This window comes from Cynocephalus volans, chromosome 11, assembly GCF_027409185.1.
Source record: "Cynocephalus volans isolate mCynVol1 chromosome 11, mCynVol1.pri, whole genome shotgun sequence".
In the NCBI taxonomy this organism is placed as follows: domain Eukaryota; kingdom Metazoa; phylum Chordata; class Mammalia; order Dermoptera; family Cynocephalidae; genus Cynocephalus; species Cynocephalus volans.
In genome coordinates this window covers 29,834,824-29,843,056 of record NC_084470.1, presented here as the reverse complement: position 1 = coordinate 29,843,056, position 8,233 = coordinate 29,834,824, and the positions used below count along the sequence as shown (strand labels likewise).

The following is an 8,233-nucleotide window of genomic DNA, read 5'->3' as shown; positions in this document are numbered from 1 at the left end:
TGACTGTGTCTTCATGAATGCATTGACCCATTCGTGGAGTAATAAACTGATGGTCTAATGGGTGTAACAGATGTGGTTCTGAAGGCTTTATACGAAGAGTAAGCGACCAGGTTAGCTCTCTCCTACTCAACCATTTTGCCATGTGATACCTTGTTTTGCTGTAAAGAATCACCACCAAGAACAAGAAGGCCCTCACCAGATGCATCCCCTGGACTGTGGACTTCCCAGCCTCCAAAACTGTAAGAAATAAATTTTATTTCTTTATAAATTATCCAGTTTCGGGTGTTCTGTTATAAGCAACAGAAACAGACTAATACACGGGCTACAGACTAATAGACGAGCCTTGAAAACATAATGATAAGTGAAAGAATCCAGTCACAAAAGGTCACATATTTTATGACTAGATTTATATGAAATATCCAGAAAAAACAAATCCATAGAGACAGAAATCAGATTAGTGGGTTCTGGAGGAAAGGAGGGAAGTTGGGGAATGACTATTTAATGAGTACCAGGGTTTCCTTGAGGGATAATAAAAATGTTTTGGAACTAGGTAGTGGTAACGGTTGTACAACATTGTGAATGTACTAGGTGCCTTTGAATTATACACTTTAAAATGGTGAATTTTATGTTACACATATTTTATCAAAAAATAAATGTTTAACATCAGGGACATACACATGCTTTTAGTGTAAGAAAGTCAAACGTTAAAGGTGAATGGTTCCAATTCTTTTTTTAAATGTAAATAGAGGAAAATTTCAGGAAGCAAAGTATTAACAATGATAGTTATTTCTGGGTAGTGGCATTTGAGTGATTTGCATCATCTTCTTCATATTATTTTGTATTTTCTGAATTTCCCATTGTGACTATGATTTGCCTTTATAATAAAAAAAATTCTAAATAAATAAAAGCAAAGTCATTGTGGGCATCACTAATGATCACCAACGTCAGGTTGTCCTCTCCTTCCTGAGCACCAAGAAGTAGGTACTTCCTAAGTCTTCTGCAATTAGGTGGGACCATAAGACAAGTTACAGAAAACGAACAGTGAGCAGAAGTCATATGTGTCAATGTTCTAGTTATTGCTGTGCACCATAGCATCCAAAACTTAGTGGCTTAAAACAACAACAGTCATTAGCTTGAGCTAGGTTCAGGGGAGACTCTTTAACTCTGCTCTGTGTCATTGCCTGGGGCAGTCTCAAGGCTAGGGTGGAATCATGCAAAGGCTGGCTCTCTCTCATGTGTGCAGCTGATGCTGGCTCTGTAGGCTGGGACCTTGGCTGGAGATATCAGCTGGAACATCTACATGTTGCTTCTCCGGGTGGCTGCCTGGTTTCCTCACAGCATGGCCCTACATATCAGGAGTGAGAGTACTAGCAGAACCAGACAAAGCTTTCTCTCCTTTCATGACCTAGCCTGGGAAGTCACATAGTGTCCTATCTGCTGAGATCCCAAGTCAATTCAAATTGATGAGAAGGGGATGTAGACTCACAACTATCAATTGGAAGAGTATCAAAGTGACGTGCAGAAAGAGAATGTAGGATTGGAGACACTCTTTTGGCCATTTTTGGAAAATAAATCTGCCACTTACAAGCTGAGACAGTAAAGTCCCCTGGGTAGACTTCGCACAGCCTCCAGCTCTCTCTTTCCCTACTGCAGTGATCATAGGAACCACCTTTTGAGACGGTAGAGCCAGAAGAATGAAGTAGACCCCGCCACCAGTTGGAAGATGGTATCAAAGTCCTGGAGTGGTGCCAGATGCCCAGCATTACGGGTGAAAAAGACTCTTTAGCAAAATACGTACTCACAGTCCTCTTTCTAATCATGTAAAGTGGATAACAAAAGTGGATGCGGAGCTATTGTTGTATCGCTAATACTTTCTCAAACACTCTTACCCTTTTCTGAATGATTTCCTAATCACATAAATATTTGTGCCATATTTTTATTTAGACTATTTTATGAAAGAGTGGACAAATACTCCCTGATATGATATTGTTTCACACACACACGAAATGACCACCCTACAAGTTTAAATACAAAGTGAAAAAGGAAGCATTCAATACCTTATGCAGGGCACCATCAATATTGTGGAATTTTTTTTAATAAAGTCTGTGCATGAGATGAGTTGAGGAGTACATGTACTGTTTCTTCATTATTGAAGAAAATTAATTAATTGCAAATACAGATACAGAGTCTCCTGAGAGGCAATCCTGGAAAAACAAATGTAATGCTTATTAAGCAAGGAATTTTCATCTTTCTTTTCAAAGCATATTGTTGACATATGAAAAAAAAAAAACCAAGAGGATATATTTGCTAAAAATAACATAATATTGCAGAAATATTTAGAAAACTCGTGAGTAGTTTATTAAAGAAAATTTGAGGATGCTTGGGAAATATCTTTAATACTTGAACATGATGCTGTAGTAAGAATGAATATGGCATGAGAAAATGCTGAGCCACAAATGCTGGGTAGTTGACTAGTCTGAGTCAATATGACATTTCTGGTCAATTTTTTCCCCCAGACAGAGTGAGAGCCCAGCGTAGGGTTGGGGTATAATTATTATGTCAAAGAAAAGGCCCAAGAGGACAAGTGCCCTTAATGTTGTCCAACTTCCACCCCCCCACCCCCCACCCCCCCAAAAAACCTAACAACCCAGAGAAAAGAAAAAGAAAACTTTAATTGTTGGAAAAAAACAAATCTGCCCAAAGTACATGATATCAGTTACGGAAATTGTGAAATGCAAATCACAGTTCTGTTTGTTCTACAAGAGCATAAAAATCACATATTTTTTAAGATGAAAAATCAAAGCAATCTCTGAGTGCCAGCTCATGGAAAAATCTATGGCAACCATGTCTAAGTAATCTGTCCCATCCACCACCCACCACTCCAACATTTCAATCACTTTATCTCTGCAAGTGGTTTCCCAGGGCTCCATGCTGGACATAGGAGTTCAAGGTTCCCGGCTGTGGTATATGAGGGGCCCAAGAATACTTCTTACTGATTGCATCTGACAGAGTTTCCACCTCAGCAGAAATAAGGAAACTATTTGGAGTCAGATTAACAAATCTTAATGGGACAAATAAAGGTGGGGGGAAAGCCACAGGAAAGCAAACGAGGACCCCAGGGGAGCCAGTAGTACAGGAAGCTGAGAGTGGCTGTAGGTGGGCCTGGTCTGGAAGAGCTCTCTGAACTGAAGAGCGTTAGGCCCCAACAAGTTTCCTTCACACTGGAGCCCTTGTGCGGGAGCAAACGATTTCTTGTTACATTTGTTCTTAGCCTAGTGTAAGGTGATAATGCTTAAGGATGTAGAGCCTTAGAGAAACCTTTTCCACCAAGATTTTCTAAAAGGTAATCTAAATCTGCATTAAAATTAACATACAAAGGTGTTGGTGTGAACATGCTGTATTTGTTTAAGAGTAAGCATGAGTTAGAATGTTGTTCCTCCAAAACATGTGAAGGGACATTTCTCTAAAGAAGTTATACAGGTGGCGCAGTGTCCTGGGTCGGCGTAGCCATGGCGGCTCGTGTCCTTTCCGCCTGCGTCCGCCGCCTGCCCGCGGCCTTCGCGCCACTGTCCCCTGTCCCCACACTGGCCGCGGCCAGGCCGCTCAGCACTGCTCTGGGCGCCACGGGGGCCTGGAGAGGCCCGAGGCTCCTCAGCTGTCCTCGGTGCTCGCGCAGGTTCCAGGTAGAGTTGCACAGTTGTGCTGCCACTATAGCGACGCTCCCCCTTTGACGTTAGAGGGACTCAAGGACCGTGTTCTCTACATCTTGAAACTCTATGACAAGATTGACCCAGGAAAGCTCTCGGTAAATTCCCATTTTGTGAAAGATCTGGGCTTAGACAGTTTGGACCAAGTGGAGATAATCATGGCCCTGGAAGACGAATTTGGGTTTGAAATTTCTGACATAGATGGGAAAGGTTAATGTGCTCATAAGAAATTGTAGATTACATTGCAGATAAGAAGGATGTATATGAATAAAATATCAGGTAGATAAGTGGACTTGTAAAATGATGCTCTCCCATGGTTCTTCAATTACAGCAAGGCTCAAGAAGAAGTGAAAAGATGGAAATGCTTGACACATTTTCCCTGGTTGTAAAATGCAAGCCCCTCCCAGGTATCTGCCACTCCAAGGAGGCCAGCCCAGTGATCTTTATGCTTGAGAGAGGTTGAGAGCAGTTATTACTGCCAGGACTCCTTTGATTGTCAGCCCTCTTCATGAAAGCAGTCTTGTACAAATTACTGAGCAGGGTAACCCAGAAACAGACCTCTGACTCCCTCAGTTACCTACCTAAGGCAAGCCCCGCCTGCTGTCCAGGAAGCTGAGATGACTTGGAAGGACTTTGTAGTCAGAGACCCTGTATTAGTCATGGTTCTCCAGAGAGACAGAATCAATAGGATATGTTATAAATACATGAGAGGGGATTTATTAGGGGAATTAGCTTACACGATTGTGAAGAAAAGTCCCACGATAGGCTGTCTGCAAACTGGATGCCAGTAGCATGGCTCAGTCCAAGTCTGAAGGCCTCAAAACCAGGGAAGGTGATGGTGTCCTTGGTGTAAGTCCTGGAATCCAAAAGCTGAAGAGTCTCAAGCTCTGATGTCCATGGATGGGAGATGGGAGAGAAGACTATATCCCAGCTCCAGTGCATAGAGAGAGAGATTGACCTTTTTTCTCTGTCTTTTTCTCTCTGGGCCCCCAGCACATTGGATGGTTCCTGCCCACATTGAGGGCCGGTCTTTCCCACCCAGTCCACTCGAGCTCTCATGCTAATCTCTGCTGGAAACACCCTCACGGACACACCTATAAAGATACAGCTTTACCAGATTTCTCAGCATTCCTTAACCTAATCAACTTGACTCCTAGAATTAACCTTCACAGACCCCCAAAAGTTTATTCTCCCCTCTGCCACATTCTGAAGTCTGGTGATCTCAGGCAGGCTGCATAGCTCTGTAGGCCTCAGTTTCCTTATGTGTAAAATGGGAATAATGATAGGACCTACCTGGGGCTTTTGTGAATGTGAAATTGACTAGTGTGTGGACATTGCTTAACATAACGCCTGAGGTAAAGAAGCTTCTCAGTAAATACTAGCTATTGTTATTTAGGCTCTAGAATAATCGAATGATAATACTTTTAAATTAAAACATTGTATTAGTGTCTATCACTTTTAGTTATCCTAGATTTAGCACTTTAAAAATGTCACTTAGAGTCAGTAGCAGAATGCCAAAAAGAAACACTGAACTTATTTTGTCTTTGCCAGACCCTTTCCTTCACTGAGAGAAGACTCAAGTGATGCTGACGAGTGGCTGCAAGTGAGAACGTATTCCGGCATTATTGCTGGCTTTGATAGAGTAATTCTGTTGGAATTGTATTTAAGTTGTCTGAGAGTTTTGCCCATTGAAAATAAATCTGTAAAACCAAAAAATAAAAATAAAAAAATAAAAAAAATAAAGAAGATATACAAATGGCCAACAAGCACATGAAAAGACACTCAATACCATCAGTAATCAGCAAAATGCAAATATATTATTTATTTAGAAGAAACTGTAACTTGCTGATAAGGAATGATGTTGACTTGTTCTGTTCATTGTTAAAGTCCTAGAAACTAAGTCCCTGGGTGCCATATGGGCTGTTCCACTAACTAAGCAGGTGTGTTATTGAGAAATCACTTAAAGACTGAAGGATCAATTGCCTCAGACACATCACTGGTTTTCAAACACCTCCACCTAGCTCTCAACATGCCAAAGGGATTTCCTGGTGAGGAGTATAAGGGAAACAATCCCTCTGCCCCCTTCCACTTGCCATACCAAAACACATATGCTTTATGTATTTGACATGAAATGGGTTAAAATATGAGCAGTATAATTCACATGTGCTAAATTATTTATACGCCGTGTTCCTTTGTTTCGACAACTAATCTTATTGTCCTCTCAGGCATTCTTTCCAGTGAATGGGAGGAGAGGGTGACTGCAAAATCTTAAAACTTGCTGATTAAAAAATCTCAATCTTTTTCTGTTTAAAACAGTCTCTTTCAGGTTAACTTCACCTAAAATTTTTGACCTGTGGGTTTTGTCGGTTAGTTAGTTGAATGGTAAATAGCAGAATACCTTCTTCAAGAATGGAAGTCATCATGTCAAAGGAATACCTGCTCTCCCATGTTTATTGCAGCTCTATTACAATAGCCAGGAGTTGGAATCAACCTAAATGTCCATTGACAGATGTCTGGATAAGGAAAATGTGGTGTATATAATCGATGGAATACTACTCTGCCATAAAAAAGAACAAAATTCTGCCATTCACAGCAACGTGGATTAACTTACAGAAAATTATATTAGGTGAAATAAGCCAGGCACAGAAAGAGAAATACTGTGATAAGTGGGAGCTAAAAGAATGAAAGAAACAAAGAAACAAAGAGAGAAACAATCACAATAATACCTTAAACTTTCAAAAAAAAAAGAACAGAACTGCAGTTATTGAGGTGGGGTGGGGGAGGGGTTTGGCAAGAAACTAGTTAAGGGTCACAAAGATTGATTACGTTTTGTAAACATGAGTATACTAATTATCCTGATTTGACATTCAGTTTGAATGTATTGATATTCAGTTCTGTACTCCATGAATATATATAATCAATAAAAAAATTAAATTAAAAAAAAATCCTTCAAATGATATAGAAGCCCAATATAGACACAATGAAGGTTATTTAGAAAATAGTAAATATCTAGTCAAATAGTCAAAACCAAGGATTCACCTTGGCTGTTTCTCCCCTCTCCAAGATAGCATCTGGGGGGAGGAAAATCACATGGTCACCAGAGTAGGGGGAAGCCAGCTTGTCCATGTGTAGGTCTTTGTGCTATCCTCTGGAAACCACCAGGTTCCTTCTCTCTACTGGTCACTGGGTGACTGACTATCACCCACAGCTACAAGATTTGTGTCCTGTTCTCTTTGGCACTCATGAGACCAAGTGGTCCCCTAATCCCCCCCCAACCCCCACCGATTAAATATGATTTCTTTAGGGCCTTCAATATTGAGAGACCAGAATGGTTCCCATCTGTCTACCCAACCTCTGACAGTGCTGCATTAAGGCCTTGGTTTTGGCTCTATCAATGTTTGCTTTATTCATCACATTTCTTAATACCTGTTTAAAGATTTCCACATTGCTGGGATGAATACCCTAAGTTGCTCCTTTATCTTCCCCCTTTGTTCTGCCCATTCTCTTACAAATCATTCTAACTTTCTTCACTATCTGTTGTTTCAGCATAGATTTTTTCTTTGGGAGGGGCTCTGAGGCTTTCTGCTATGGCTTGGCTCAGTATGAGGGTCCACCCCAACACTTTCTTTTACTTTTATTTTAGCTATATCCATTGGAAGGGGCCCTACTGGCTAACAGCTGCAGCTCAAACCAGCCAGAATTCAAACTTGGCCCAGCATCAGAATCTACCCCAACATTTTCCCTTACTTTCATTTCAGCTATGACAGATAACGATAACCAAGGGATTATATTGTTACTCTGCATTTCCTTATGCATCCAGTGAGACAACTCCCTGTGAGTTAGGTCCATTGTTTTTATTGATAACTTTTACCTTCAATATCAGATCACAGCACAGCTTCAGTTTCATATCATGGGTGACTCCATAACCATCCAGAAATCAAAAGTTTGTCAGCACTCACCCTTTCTTCCTTCTTTCCAAGCCACATGCTTCAGCAAGTCAGATTTTGTCTAATGAATCCCACTGATGACACCAACTGTGATAATTTGGGGCCAACTACAAGGTTAGACAGCACAATATCCGCAAGACTGTCTTCACTTCTGACACCAACTGCAAGTTCAAGGGGTGTCCCCAAACCACCTTCAGGTTTCATAATTCACTAGAAGGACTCACAGAACTCACTGAAAGTTACTTAGTGGTAGCTTTGGTTTATTATAGGGAAAGGATATAGATTCAACTCATCAAAGGAAGAGACACCAGGAAGAGTCTGAGAGGGTTCCAAACACAAGGTTTTCTGTTTTCCTCTTCTTGTAGAGTCAGCATGTGTACTCTTCTAGCATCAATGTATGACAACATACACATAGTTTTGCTAATCAGGGAAGCTCATCTGAGCTTCAGTGTCCAGAGTTTATATTGGGGTTTTATTATGTACACATGATTGACTGATTGCCCATGTGGTTAAACTCAGTATCTAGGTTGACTGATACCATGTGATCCAAAGCTGCCACCCTGAATCACATGGTTGGTC

The 8,233-nt window shown here is 40.9% G+C and overlaps 1 pseudogene; it reads left to right on the top strand.

The window, feature by feature from the left end:
- Positions 1–3,509: 3,509 nt before the first annotated feature.
- On the top strand, positions 3,510–3,978 carry LOC134390308 (acyl carrier protein, mitochondrial-like; annotated as a pseudogene).
- Positions 3,979–8,233: the final 4,255 nt, after the last annotated feature.